Consider the following 14374-nt stretch of genomic DNA (forward strand, 5'->3'; position numbering starts at 1 on the left):
TTGATGGCCTTCCCCTTTTCCTCCATTGTGAGCTTGGTCCTCAACGGATTCATGGGCACGACGTGCACCGGTACCATGGCTTGCTTGTCCTTCTTAGGTCTCGGTGTGCGGGGTGATTTAGGGATCTCATCGACTATCCCGGCGCTCTCTGGGGCTTCCACTTCCGTAATTGCCCGTGCAGTTGCCTTGGCTATCACTGCTCTGGTATCCATGGCTTCTTTGGGTGCTGCCATAGTGCGATTCCACAATTCTCTCAATGTCTCTAGTAATTTCTTAAGCAACAAATTCACTTTCAGAATATCGAATATGTCTCAATTCATGAATATCTGACAGCCTAAAAACACAATTCTCAAATTGCCAAGTGTTTCTTGCTAGACAACCATTTGTAATTTATAGCACCTTTTGAAATTGAATTGGACAGTTCCCCCCACATTTTATCCATTAATGCTAGATTGGCGGTAGATTTTCAAGAATCTAGACCATAAAGTTTGCCTTAAATTCCTACCGCCCACTCCATTTGGTCTCAAATCAAGCATCACATCATGAATAGCGAGTGCAATGGTCACTTTCTGGCTGACTCGCATGCCAGCTCAGCTACCCTCGCGCTGTCGCGGACTCTATGACACTTCACTACTGCACACAGTCCTTACATCGCTCAATTCCTGGGCAGGTTAGTTTATAGTCTCATGCCTCCTTTCAGCTACTTGGAGCACTAAGAATGTGGTTTTGTCAGTTAGTTAGATGGTCGGTCCACCTGTGTATGGCTTCAAATGGCTGCCATTCACTTTTCCTGGGAAGGGTTCTCCATTTAACTTTACGAACTATACAACATCACCGTCGGTAATCTCCTTAATAACATATGGCCCCAGCTAATGCATTCTGAACTTTCTAGGGAATTTATCAAACTTACTATCATACAACAACACCAAATCATTCACCTTAAAGGTGCGCAGCTTAATATGTCGATCGTGCCATGCCTTTTCATGCTGCTTTTGGACCTACTGGTGAAATCCTGCCAAAAATCGTTCTTCTTCAAGCTCATCTAGCTATGCGAGCCTCTCCTCTAGGGCTCCGCGACCCATCATACCTGTGAGCACTGTTATGCGCAGACTAGGCACGATATATTCCATAGGTATTATGGCTTCCACTCCATAGACAAGCCTAAAAGGTGTCTGCCCCGTCAATTTCTTGCATGTCGTCCGATAAGCCCACAGTATTGCAGGTACGCGTAGGTCCCAATCACTTCGCTACGCATTGCATACCTTGGTCAGCCCAGTCTCCAGTGCTTTTTTGAACACTTCTATTGTCCCATTAGCCTGTGGGTGATACAGTGTGCTCTTCTGATTATACACCTGAAACTCTCCCATCAGTGCATTGATTTTTTTATTCAGGAAGTGTGTACCACGATCGCTCATCAAGATCTTCAAACATCGAAATCGCCACAGTACATGTTCAAACAGAAACTTCGCAGTAGTTGTGCCTATCTAATCCTTCACTGGCTACGCTTCTTCCCAATGAGTCAAATACTCCTTCGTAGTGATAATATACCTCATGCCTATCTTTCCTTGAGGCTGAATAGGTCCTACAAAATCTATTGCCCACTTTTCGAAAGTTTGCAACGTCATTTGTGGATTCAAAAAGGTTGCAACGTCATTTGTGGATTCAAAGGCATTTCATCCCTCCATGATGGCTTACCTATTATTTGACATACATCACATGCCTTGCAATATGCTTTTGAATCCTAATGAAGCGTTGGCCACCACAGCCCTACACGTAGAATTTTCTGCGCGGTTACTCTTCGTACGTAATGTCCTCCTGCAGCGCCCCCATACGCGTCCGTGAGGATGCTGCTTCATTAAAACTCAGGTACATATCTTCGTAGTATCTCATCATTCCCCATCTTGTATAGATGCCCCGCAATGAAAGAAATTTGTTATGAAACCAGCTCACAAAAAGATAGAAAAGATAGATCAACGCCTTAGAATTTAGCCTCTTCGAGGGGGCAACCTCCTTTACATTACACAAATGAATGATTCCTTGATGATACAAATCAAAATACCTCCTTTCTATATATAGGAGTCTAAGGGCTCATAACATAATCAGAGCCAACATAAAAATAATAATGTAAGGGCACAATAATAACAATAGTGGGCTTTTATGCGGCACAATAGTAATAATATGGGCACTACATGGGTACATCAATATAATAAGTGGGTTGTACTAATAACAATAATGGGTTACACTAGTAGTATAGGGGCCTAACATGCCCCTCTCCTTCAAAAAGCATTGTTCTCAACACTTGAGTAGTTCTTGATGCTTCTGTATAAAATTCTTGTCCTCCCATCTGGAATCTTCAACGGGTAAGTTCTTCCACTTCATGAGATACTTTGAAATTGATCGATTTGGTAGCTGTCAAGTTCTTGCTTCTGTGACTACTCCAGGTTCCAATATGATTTTTCCTTCCTCTTCAATTTCTGGCAATATTTTTTGAATTGGGATCTTTTGCAAATTTTGAATAAGTGGCCATACTTCTTCTCCTTCTTCCATTCATCCCTTGCTTCGTTTATCCAATCTGGTTGGATAATAGAAATAGCACAAAAAAATGCTTCCACATCCTCATCCTTGAAGAGTCTTCCCATTAAGTAAGGTCACCATTTTTTAAGTGCATGTAGTATTGCCAACATTTCCTTCTCATAAATAGCTTTCTTGAGATGTAGCAGTCAAAATACCCAATCACCTACACCAAAACATTTTTCACTACGATGTTGATCTACCTGTTGTTTCATTTGATTTTGCACCGAAGTGGCATTATCCTTTAAAGTTGGAGAACTTGTTGTTGATGCTTGATGTGATCTTTCACTGCTTGAACCTTTTTCTTCTTGATATGTCCTTCTATCTCTAGAGATTGAGGAGTGGTAATTTCTTCCAATCCTTTACAATATATGGTCAGATTCATTTCTTGATGCTCGATGTGATCTTTCACTTCTTAAACATTTTTCTTCTTGATATGTCCTTCTATCTTGATAGTTTGAGGAGTGGTAATTTCGACCAATGAATTACAAGATATGGTTGGATTCATTTCTTTTTTCTCGATGTGATCTTTCACTTCTTGCACCTTTTTCTTCTTGATATGTCCTTCTATCTTGAGAGTTTGAGGAGTGGTAATTCTTGCCAATGCTTTACAAGATATGGTCTGATTCATTTCTTCTTTCTCTGGGGTGGGGTCCTAGTGTATATCTTCATCTTTTTATGTTTCTTGATCCTTTTCTTCCTCCTCTTCATATTCTATGTAAAATAAATTCTTCTCAGCACACTTATGACCTTTAGTGCATTTGCTATCACAATTGTAACAAAGTCCTTTTTCTCTTTTTTCTTCCAATTGATGTGGTGTAACCCTTGTAGGTTGTGGAAGGCTAGGAGAAACAACACTTCCATCTTTATAGTTGTGAGGGGTATGCTTCTTGGTTTCCATAATTTTGCTTTCCACTATGTCACAAAGCCCTTTTACTCTTTCCAATTGTTGTGGTGTTGCTCTAAAGAACGTGTTGCTCTTTGTATCCTCATAATGTGCTATCATTTCCTCCGTGAAAATTGACCACGTAACAAGTTGTTTATGAGAACAAAGCCCTTCATACCATAAAAATTGATCCAGTTCCAAATATGAAGATGAAATACATACCTTTTGTAATAGTGGTACACCATGTAGATCAAAATATTGCTCCATATGAAGTATCCAATTTACCGGATCCTTGCCATCAAACTTCCTCATCTTGCTTTTTCTTGATTTTAGGAGCTTGATCTTGAAACGACTGTAACTATGTACTTTTGAATCTTTAAGTTCTGAAATTGCAACTTGTAGTAGCCCTCTGTGTCCTGTTTCCAATGCCACTAGTCTGATCCAAATTGGATTCTCCAAGAAAGAGTTATGCACAATCTCCCAAGATGACCTGATTATAGACCTTTCTAGAAGAGTGAACTTGTATGAAGTGCCACGTGTCACTGTTTCTACCTTTGGCACTGAAAAATATATACAAGAAACTACAGACCGTCCTCTTTCTGTAAATTCTTACAAAATTTCAATCCGATGCTCAGAGAGAAAGTTATGATGACTTTCCCTAGGTCACCTATTTGGAATTTAATTCGGGAGTCTTCAAAAAGACAAAATTCCTCAGATCATATCTCCGCAAATATAGTGCGAAAAGCGCTGAAATTTGGACCTGAAATTCAGTGATATTTCTTCTCAAATGGGTTTTTGTTTTAGCTTATGAAACGTCACAGAAAAAAAGTTATAGCAAAAATGCCACGATTACCTATTTGGAGCAGCGAAACCCTAGAATCCAAAGCTCTGATACCAAATGTTATGAAACCAACTCACAAAAAGACAGAAAAGATAGATCAATGCCTTAAAATTCAACCTCTTCAAGGGGGAAACCTCCTTTACATTACACAAATGAATGATTCCTTGATGATACAAATGAAAAGAACTCCTTTCTATATATAGGAGTCTAAGGGGTCATAACATAATCAGAGCCGACATAACAATAATAATGTAAGGGCACAATAATAACAATAGTGGGCTTCTATGGGGCACAATAGTAATAATATGGGCACTACATGGGTACATCAATATAATAAGTGGGTTGTACTAATAACAATAAGGGCTTACACTAGTAGTATAGGGGCCTAACAAAATTTGTCACGTGCACCACTAATTCCTTCTTTTGCTGGAGAGAGTATCCTTTCGACGTAGTTCTAGTTGTTAGAAAGCGAATTATATCTTCAAAATTTCCATCCACTACATGCACAACAAAATGATGCACACCAAGTAATCCTTCCTCCAAACTATTAGGTTCCTCCCCTATCTCGATGCGTGACAAGTGATCTAGTCCCGCATTCAATCGTCTAGGCTTCACAACAACTTCAAAGTCGTACTCTTGGAACAATAAAAGCCATCTGCATATGCGCCTCCCCAACACAGCCTTATTGACTAGGTACTTTAGCATGGAATGATCTGTATACATCTTAAAGTGGCCTCCTAGGAAGATGAAATACTTCTAGAGCGCATACACCATAGCTAGTCCCTCGCGCTCAGTGCTGGAATAGTTCTTCTCTGCTTTAGATAATTTGTGACTTGCGAACGCGATAGGGTGATCCAAGCCTTCTTCACCATCCTGTGTTAGTACTACCCCCAGTGCTATACACGATGCTTCAACATGGACGTGAAACTCTTTATTCTAGTTCGGGAAGACAAGAATCAATGCAGTAACCATCTTTTCTTTCAATATATCCAGGATTTTCTTACAGTCATCGTTCTAGCTGTTATCACTCAGAATTTTCCTTAGAAGTTATCAGAAGGAGCAATAAACCGAGGTAACCACAAACCAATCTTTGAAGTATAGGCTCTAGCCAACCTATGATTCAGAGAGGGCTCTCTCTATATAATTTAGCTTTGTTTTTATGGGATTTTAGGCTAGTTCTTAATTTTCGTTGGGGTTTTGGTTTTGAATTGAAGGTTGGGTGGTGGAATTCTTGGAGCATATGGATAGAGCTAGGTATTCAAGCCATTTGGCTATGGATTCAACAAATGGATAGCATAACTAGATTAGATCATTAAAGGGAATGTTCACAAGGCAGGCTAGCAGAGAAAAATGCAAATCTTTAGGCCTAATGGGTGAAGTAATTCTAACCAGGGTGAAAGGGCACTTAAGAATCCTTGGACCGGGATCAGAATGAAGAACAGAGGATGATCATGAACAAAGGGAAATTAAGAATCCTTTGCTATAGATGGCTAGGGGTTATCTAAACTAAGGAGCAGTCAAGAATTACTTAACTTAGATTTGTGAAGAAAACATACAATAATGCATAACAGTCAAGATAGAGTGCATTTAAGCAATTTTTGAAATATCATTCCTTGCTATACATTTAGATTTTAGAAATTTACATAAAATATTATGGAAAAAACACATGGAAAAACGACATTGAACATGGGAGAATACTTATTTGTATTTCTATTTACACAAGAATCCTGTAAAATATCTGATCTTTATTCCTTGATCGAACAAGCCAATCCAGTCATTGATACAATAGAATTTTGATTTGAGAGAGAAAGTCTATAGAAATGTCTTGGAATCCACCCTACATACTTCAAAATGTGGAGTATTTATACAAAAATATTTACAAAATATCTCAAAACAACTTGAGACTTATTCTAGGGAATAAAAATATCTTCTTACATGAATATAGAGACAGATGTTGAACTGCTTCATGCTGTCCCTCTTATTGTGGTGTCGTTGGTTGTTTCAGTTGAGTTGGACCCCTTTAAGTTGGCTGATATTTGTAGCATTTTTGAGCTCAAATCTTCTTTACTTTCATCTTTCAACTGATACTCTTTGACCTTGCTACTCTTTGACCTTGCTGCTCTGCTTTTACCTGTTTTAACTGGTTGCCTTCATTTACTGTGCAATAACTTTTTTATGTAAATTTATCATAGTAAATCTATCATTTTTTCCCACCATTCCACATCACGCAATTTTACATTCTCCATCCTTCTGTAGATTTCATCTACCTCTGTGTATTTTGCAAAATTTGGCTTGGTGAGGAAAAAATGTTTCACCTCATGCTCTAGGAAAAACAAGTTCTCCAATGTGTCATATAACACTTTTCCTGTTGGCAGGGCTTTAATGGCTAAAGAACTTTCTTGTTATTGTTTTTCGGCTTCTACGATTAGTGCTTTGTGTGTAGTTTTCTTCTGAAGTTCTCGCATCCATAAATGTTTGAATCGACGTTTCGAGCCATCCACCGTGGCTCATCGTCAAGGTAGATCAGTAATTATGTAAGACAGATCTTGTTCCTTAGCCAATTTTCTTAGTCTATCTCCATAGTCCAGCTGGGTCATTGTTAGAAAATTATATATTACATAGCAATGGAACACATAAAATATTGCAGAAATATAAACACAGAAAACTCATAAAACAAGAGAGACGCAGATATACGTGGTTCACCCAGTTTTGGCTACATCCACGGAGAAACAGCTAGTCCTTCTTTTATTATATTATCCATCAAACTGAAGAGATACAGCCTACAATAGATCCGCTGTAACTTCCTCTTCACTCTCAATCTCCTCTCTCTTCCTCACTCAAAATACAGATCTACATAGACACAATACAATTCCCTCATATATAGTGAGGGGTTGCCTTCTAGGGAAAAAATCCCTAAATTAAACATAACTTCTACCGTTAGATCATCTTCCTAATGAAAGACCCAGATTGACTAGAAATTACTAGACTTTTACAAGGAAATTTTACATATGTTTTTAGCTTCGGGGGCATCGCCCCCCCTGCAGCGAATATTTTATGGGCAGCTTTGCCACCCCATTTCGAACTGGGGTCCAATGCGGCGATACCTTTGAATACAAAAGATAATCAGGCTCCACACCCAACAGTCATGAGTTTTTCATTTATGACCATAGGACTGGGAAGACCCTTCTCCCTCAAAATCTGAAACTTAGCCATGAACCTATCAATGGCTACCTGCATGTTATGGTACTTCTCTTCTAAGTTAAGCATAAGGTTTCTTTTGGAAATAACCTTCCTAATCTCCAGAATAGCCTCAGTCCTATCTTCTATGTTAAGGTCATGGAGCTCATATCTGTTCTTGTTGTTTAGGAAGTGGATGACTTGATTGGCATCCTATGGTTTATCCCCAGTTCTTCCTTTACTTTTTGGATAGCTTCAGTGGCTATCTTTACTAATTCTATCTGCTCAATTATAACTTGAATTGATGGCCAAATATCATTGACAGAGTCAATGATATTGGCCCTGACCATTTCTTTGGTTTGTCCCAGTGGTTTTTATAGTGTTAAATCCTTCTCCAGGATTTTGATTCTCTCACCCATTCTTTGGGCCTTCTGTGTTTCTTCTTTCTACTTAAGCTGGGCAAGTTTGCAGTCAGTTTCCAAACTTGCCACCTTTTCCTTTAATCTTTTCAGCTCTATAGCCTGGATAGACATATCTTCCGTGGCTTTGACAAGTTCTATTGCTCTAGCTGCTGGTGTACCTGTTGCTGTAATAGGCTCAGTTGTTACTGGCAATACTATGGCAGGTGGAGCTGTGGGTGCCAACAATGCTGCCAGTGTGGAAGGAACTGTTGTAGATACTGTGGGGATAACAGTTCTAGAAGTTGTGGCAAAGTCACTTTGCTTCGACTGAATTAAAGTGTCCAACTCCTTCTCTATCTCCTTGAGTTGATCGTTTAGCTTCAAAACCAAGTCCATGAGCTCTTCATGTCCTTGATATGCTTCTAGGACTTCCCTTGTCTGTGGGTGATGTAGCTGAGGTATCTTAAGTTGCTTCTTAAGTGTAGCAATATCTTCATTTTTCTTTTTAATCAGTTGTTCTATAGCTTTTACATCCTTGGGATCGTGTCCCAATTCAATCACTAAGTCCTCTAAGGACTTGATTCTAGTAGCCTTGGCCTATGAGGAGGCCTTCTCCAACTAAAATTGTGTTGATATATTGTTTAGGGAGTTCTGTAATTGGTGGGCAACAATGTCCCTCCATGTTAATGTGGAGTATTTCATCTCCCTTGTTTTCTTATGTAGTTCAATCTGGTCAATGGGATGAATATCCCTTGCCAGTACTTCAAAATCCACCTTTTTGAATTCTGATGCTGCTCTTGGCTACTGAGTGGTTGGCTTGATGAAAGTCATCTACATTTTCCCCTCTTTGATCTGAAAGGCTAACATTAACCTTGTTTGATTAGTGGGGGTCATCTTCAAATATTGAGCATATGTTTGGGACTTAAGCCTCTCATTTCTGGCTTTGATCTATTTGTATCTTTCCTTAATATCTTGGTCCTTATCTATATGCATTCTGAAGGAAGATACTCAACATTTTGCTGCCTCACCAATATCTGAGTCTGTGATGTGGAAGGCTCCTGCACACTCCCAAATGGAGTGGGCGGCCTACTTCTTTCAACCTGTGTGTTGGTGACCTTAGCTGAGTCTTAAGTAAATTCTTGCTTAGAGGCTAGATTGGGCTTTTACCTTTTGTTTGATTCTTGTTGTAAATTAGGAGTAGGCATTCCTGGAGTGGAAGCTCCTTATTTGTTCCTTTTTGGGACCTTCTCCTCATTCTAAGGAGTTTGCATGACTGGATGGGCACTTGAAGTAGTTGCTAGTTCTTCTGATGGTTCTATCCTAGTTAATTGTTGTATCCTATCTGATTGTTCTAGCCTACTCGCCTGTTCTGGCACCTACAAGAAAAAACCATCATCAAGTTGTTTTTCTAGGTCGATCAGAGCATTTTCTATGTCTATCTTGGTGTTGTCCTGATCAATTAAGGTTCCTTCCACCCATTCTGATTGGTTGGCATAGGCTTCAATTTCAAGTATGAGATGGTGGATGAAAGGTGCTAACTTGACCTTTTGCCTCTTCTTGGATATGAATTCCAAAGGGTCATATCTCCAAACAAAGCTCCTTTGGAATTTCATGCTTTGTAAAATGGCATCTACTTCTTGACCTGCTTCCCTAGAGTTACATATGAAGGGGCCTAGTTGGTCTTTTATTTTGAAGTTGGTCTTCTTCTTGGCATTGGAAAAGTTTCTTTCATCTGCACTGATAATCTTCCTGTAGTACTCTAAAGCAAATAACCTCATTGGGAGGTATTTTGGGAGCTTGTATGGGGCCAACATGCAACCATAGATTCTAATTTCTGTATGGTTTTGGTACAAGTACCAATCTCCCACCTTGGTTTGTTTTGACAATTTAACGACCCTTTTAATGTTTGCACTGATTCTTGGAGGAGGGCTTCCTGTTAGCATTGTCACAATTGGATGTACAAATAGGTCAATGAAGTCAGCATATGAATATGGGGACTGATATTTATAGATCAATGGAGTCCAGAAAATGACTAATCTGGGTTGACCTTTTGTATCAAGCTTCTGCAGGGTGAATGGGAATTTGTCTGACTGGTAATATAGGAAAAGTTGATACAAGACAGAGGAGTATTTGAAGACTCTTTTAGCACTAATTCTAAGGAACTGTTCATGCATCCCGTCAGCTATGAACTAAGCATAGTCATATATGATAGTAGGAGGCTGCCTTGGAGTGTATATGGACATGAAGGCTAAAATAATCTCATCAATATATTCACTGGTGGTATAGCCTAGGACACTGGATATCATGGCCACAATATTCCTTCCCCATGAGGAGAAAATGGTAGATACATATGGAGGAGGATCCTTTGGGATGTGTTTTTCTTCTCTTATGAAAGTTTGGAACATTTCTGCCAATTTTGCAGTAGTAAGCTTAGGGAACTGGTCTAATAAGGCTCCAATTGAAAGAGGAGTCAATTTTTGGCCAGGCTGGAGTTGTAACATCTCATTTATAGATTTAGCAGTGACAGTGAAAAGTATAGCGTGGTTAGGGGACATGACTGCTCTTTGACAGGGGGCATAGTTGGCATTGAAATAATGTACAATTTCTGGGAAAATGTGGACTCTGGGGAACTGGTAATTAGGTAAATTGGACTCCCACATACCAATTTCATCAGCGTGGTCAAAGTATCTATCCCTACTTTTACAATATACTTTGAGTGGGGATTCTTAGACACAAGGTCCTTTATCTGGAAATCCTTATCAGCCAGGGGTAGGTGGTCCAAGTCTAAGTGGGGTGTAGAGATGGGTCTCACATCCATGGAAATTGGGGCAGCCATTCTCAGTTGTTGTGGATTTGAGAATGGGGGAGGTAATTTGTAGTGCTTTTTAGGGCAATGGTGGTTCATCACAGAGTAGGCTTAGGTTGCTTGAGTTTCCTTAATTAATTTTAAACATAACTAAGAATACTCAAGTATTGGTTTCTTTGAAATTGACAGGGTATTTGATGAATTGTAGCTTAAATACCTGGAACTGGGGTGAAATGGTTCTAAGTAGGGTGGCTGGCGACTGCAAATGGTTGAAGGGGTTCTGTATAGGCTGCAAGGTTGTCTGGGTGGTCTGCGGTGTCTTTGGAGTGCAATTGGACGTGGGTTGACAGCTTCAACGTTCGCAGGTGGCGTGCATGTGTACAGAGGTTTACAGTTGAAATTCCAGTGAAAAAAAATGATTTGGGGCTTTTTGGCTTTTATGCATGAAAAGTTAGTTTTGGTGAGTACAGGGTGAACAGTGGTCATTTTGTCGTGTAGCGAGCGGGCGGTAAACGGTTTCTATCACACTTCTTTTGGGCGCTAGGTGGTATTTGTAAGGGGCTGCCCGATTCCATTAATTGGATGACATGTAGCATTGGGGGCTGGGTGGAAAACCACTTTTTCAGGTGGGTATCGTTTGGCGGATGATCCCACCCGAAATGGCTTATGAGCGTTGGATGTGTGCCTTCAGATCGGACGGTGATCATGCTGTGAACGAGTGTGGAGTGTAATGGGGGGGGGGGGATGGGTTAATTGCAGCAGTATGGTGATTAAGCATGGGTTAATGATGAAATTAGGTGGCGGGGGTGATTTGCGGAGTTTTACTTAACGTAATTGTGAATCGATCAGTTAATGAACTTTGTCGGGGTTTGGGTGAAATTCATAGTCTTATAGTTAAAACTAGGTTTAGGGTTATTAATGTAAGGGATTTAATATATACATACAAGAAAGGGTATTAATGGGAATTAATATATAAAAGTTAGAAGTTCATATGAAAACGGTGGAAATGAATTACGCTAAGCATAATGTATTTTTTGTGATTTGTTTACTTTTCGGACATATGCATTATAACTTAGGCTAAAGTGTTTTTGTAGGTTTTTTGGGAAAAAGGGGTTTTACCGGGTGGTGATTACTTTCCCTAGGCGAATAGTGCTTTAACCTTAGGAAAAGGAATTTTATTAGGGAAATGAGGGGGAATGAAGGGAGATGATTTTTTTTTTAGGAGAATTTAGTACTTAACATCCATAAGTCATTGAGCCGAGGGTCCAGTCCCTCCAAAAGTCAGAGAAATGATCTGAGCCTCTTTGACTTAAAGGTTTTTGAGCACTTTGAACTTTATTACAGGTAATTAGTTAAGTAAAAGGTGAAATGAATGGAGGAAGTTAATTAATTGACTTTGAAATCCATTTGCATGCTTGATTGTTCATTCATATCTAGAAATTTTATGATGAGAATAATAAATATGTTTTTTGTCTAACCAATCATCATACTTCTGCAACCTTTGTTCTACTCACCCATCTACTTTTCCTACCATTTTTTATTCACTTTATTAGGTTGCATTTGAGCTAGAAAACCCTTATCAAATATTTTTCTTTTTCTTTACAATAGTAAACTAACTAAATCTAACCTTATTATATCCAAGGGCTCAGATTAAATAGTTGAGCTACTTTTATTTACTCTACCTATCTAATTATCTGCCAAGGTTACACTGTTTTTCCAGATTTTTATTCTCTATCTTGGTGAGCTCCAGTATTGCAACAATGATGCTGCAACTCCTGGGGCTCCCTACTTTACTTCAATCAACCCAGTAGTTCGTAACAAACTTGGAAGCGACGTGCTATATGCACAAGTACTACCTCTTTCTGCAGGTTGTCACTTGATCAGCTGGCACAAGTTCTCTAGGAGCTTAAGCCAACTTCTTTGAGTTCTCAAAGGAAGCTTTTAACTGTGATGAAAGAAAGCTAACTCAAAAGAGGCTATTCTACTTGCAGAAAGAGAATGAAAACTGAAATGAAACGCAAACCCTAGCAAACCCTAGTTTTACCCACTAACCCTACTTTTACAAGAAAAGAGATGGAAACTACTGAGATGGGTGCCATTGACTACTGGAAAGGTAAAATGCATGTATTCAAGCCACTTTTGAAGAGAAATGAGAAGAAACCATCTTTTTGTACTTTTGAGCAATTTTATGTGGAATTATTATGCTTGTGTTTTAACTAGTTGTGACTGTGCAGAGGTTTGGCAGAAAAGGGAGATGGAGTTGGCTTTTGTAGGAGGTAAGGAAGGAGTGGAGGGGTCCTAAGAAGTCCGTAGTACCCTTTTGGGGACTTCCATTGTGATCAGACTCCGAAAAATCACTTGCATGAACTTCTACAGGAGGCTTCAGGGGATCTACAGGAGGTTTTACAGGAGGATCTACAGGAGGAGGCCGAAAGTGGTTTTTGGAGGTTTGAAGGTGGAAAAATAATGGGAAAGGGGAAATGAAGGCTGGATGGAGGTGTTGAGGGGTCTAGGACTCTGTCAATGAAGATCAGGAATGAAGAAGATGGTTGGATTTGTTCAAAGGTCAAGAAAGTAATTTTGCACAAAAACGCAGAAATTAGGGCAGTTTGGCGAAATGAGGTGAATGAGTGGGGAAATATTGAGAGATGAATTGGTACAGGCTATGCTATGGAGGAATGATAAGCTGGAGTGTTCTACAAGTGAGCTGCACACTTACTCTTCAAAACTGACCCAAGCAAGAATCGAAAAACAGAGTTTTTCCTATTTTGACCTAAAATCTGACCTAAAACCAGAGAAATGCTGAAAAGAACTTGATGGATAGAAAATTATGTGAGAAAGCCATGGTAAATGAACAAGAAAGGATCTAATCATGTGAATCCAACTGATATCAACTTCTCCAACTCAAAATCTCACACTAGCAATTGCATTGGGAAAGCAAAAACAATGTTTTTGGTGGCAACAATAGTGCCTTGACATCAAATCATGGTCCCAAGGAGGGAGAAAGGAGTTCAATACCTACTTGTAGCCTTTTTAGATCTTTTTTTGTTACTACAACAAACTATCTAATCAACTTGGAGCAAGAACAACTATTCTAACCATTAAAAGAAACCTAATTAACAAAGCAAGATTTAACCTAAACAACAGAAATTATCTCATGAATGCAAGAAAAAACATATAAATACACAAAGGAGGTGCTGGTTAGCTTGGGTTCAAAGCTAGATTCATCTTCATTTATCCAAAAATAGCAGTTACATCACAAAACTGTCTTCAAAAAGAGCTCAAAAATGAGCTGAGTACAAAGCTGCACAAAAGTGCGAAAATCTACTATGAAAATGGCTAACATACTGACGCTTGAAGCCTTCTTATTTATACAAGTGGGGACTCCCAACAGTCCTCCTAAACGTAAGGAACTCGGCTGCCTAAATCTGAAGATAACAACAACTTTACTAGACTTGCTCGGCTACCCCTTGGAATCATCATTGTGGGCCTTTTTACTCCGAGCTGTTGATGGAGAACTCGAGGAAGGGGTCATTAATGAAGGAGATATCCCTCCTATAAGTCCTTAGCCCTATTTCCTCGAGTTTCGCTGCCAATATTCTCATAAATGCTTGGTCTTTGTCCAAAAATTTGCATTAAACACTCATTAGACTATGTGGCAAAGTGACTATACCCATTCACTCTATTGACAT

Source organism: Pinus tabuliformis, chromosome 7 (assembly GCF_031772625.1).
Source record: "Pinus tabuliformis cultivar Carrire ecotype Pingquan chromosome 7, CPIR1, whole genome shotgun sequence".
NCBI lineage: Eukaryota > Viridiplantae > Streptophyta > Pinopsida > Pinales > Pinaceae > Pinus > Pinus tabuliformis.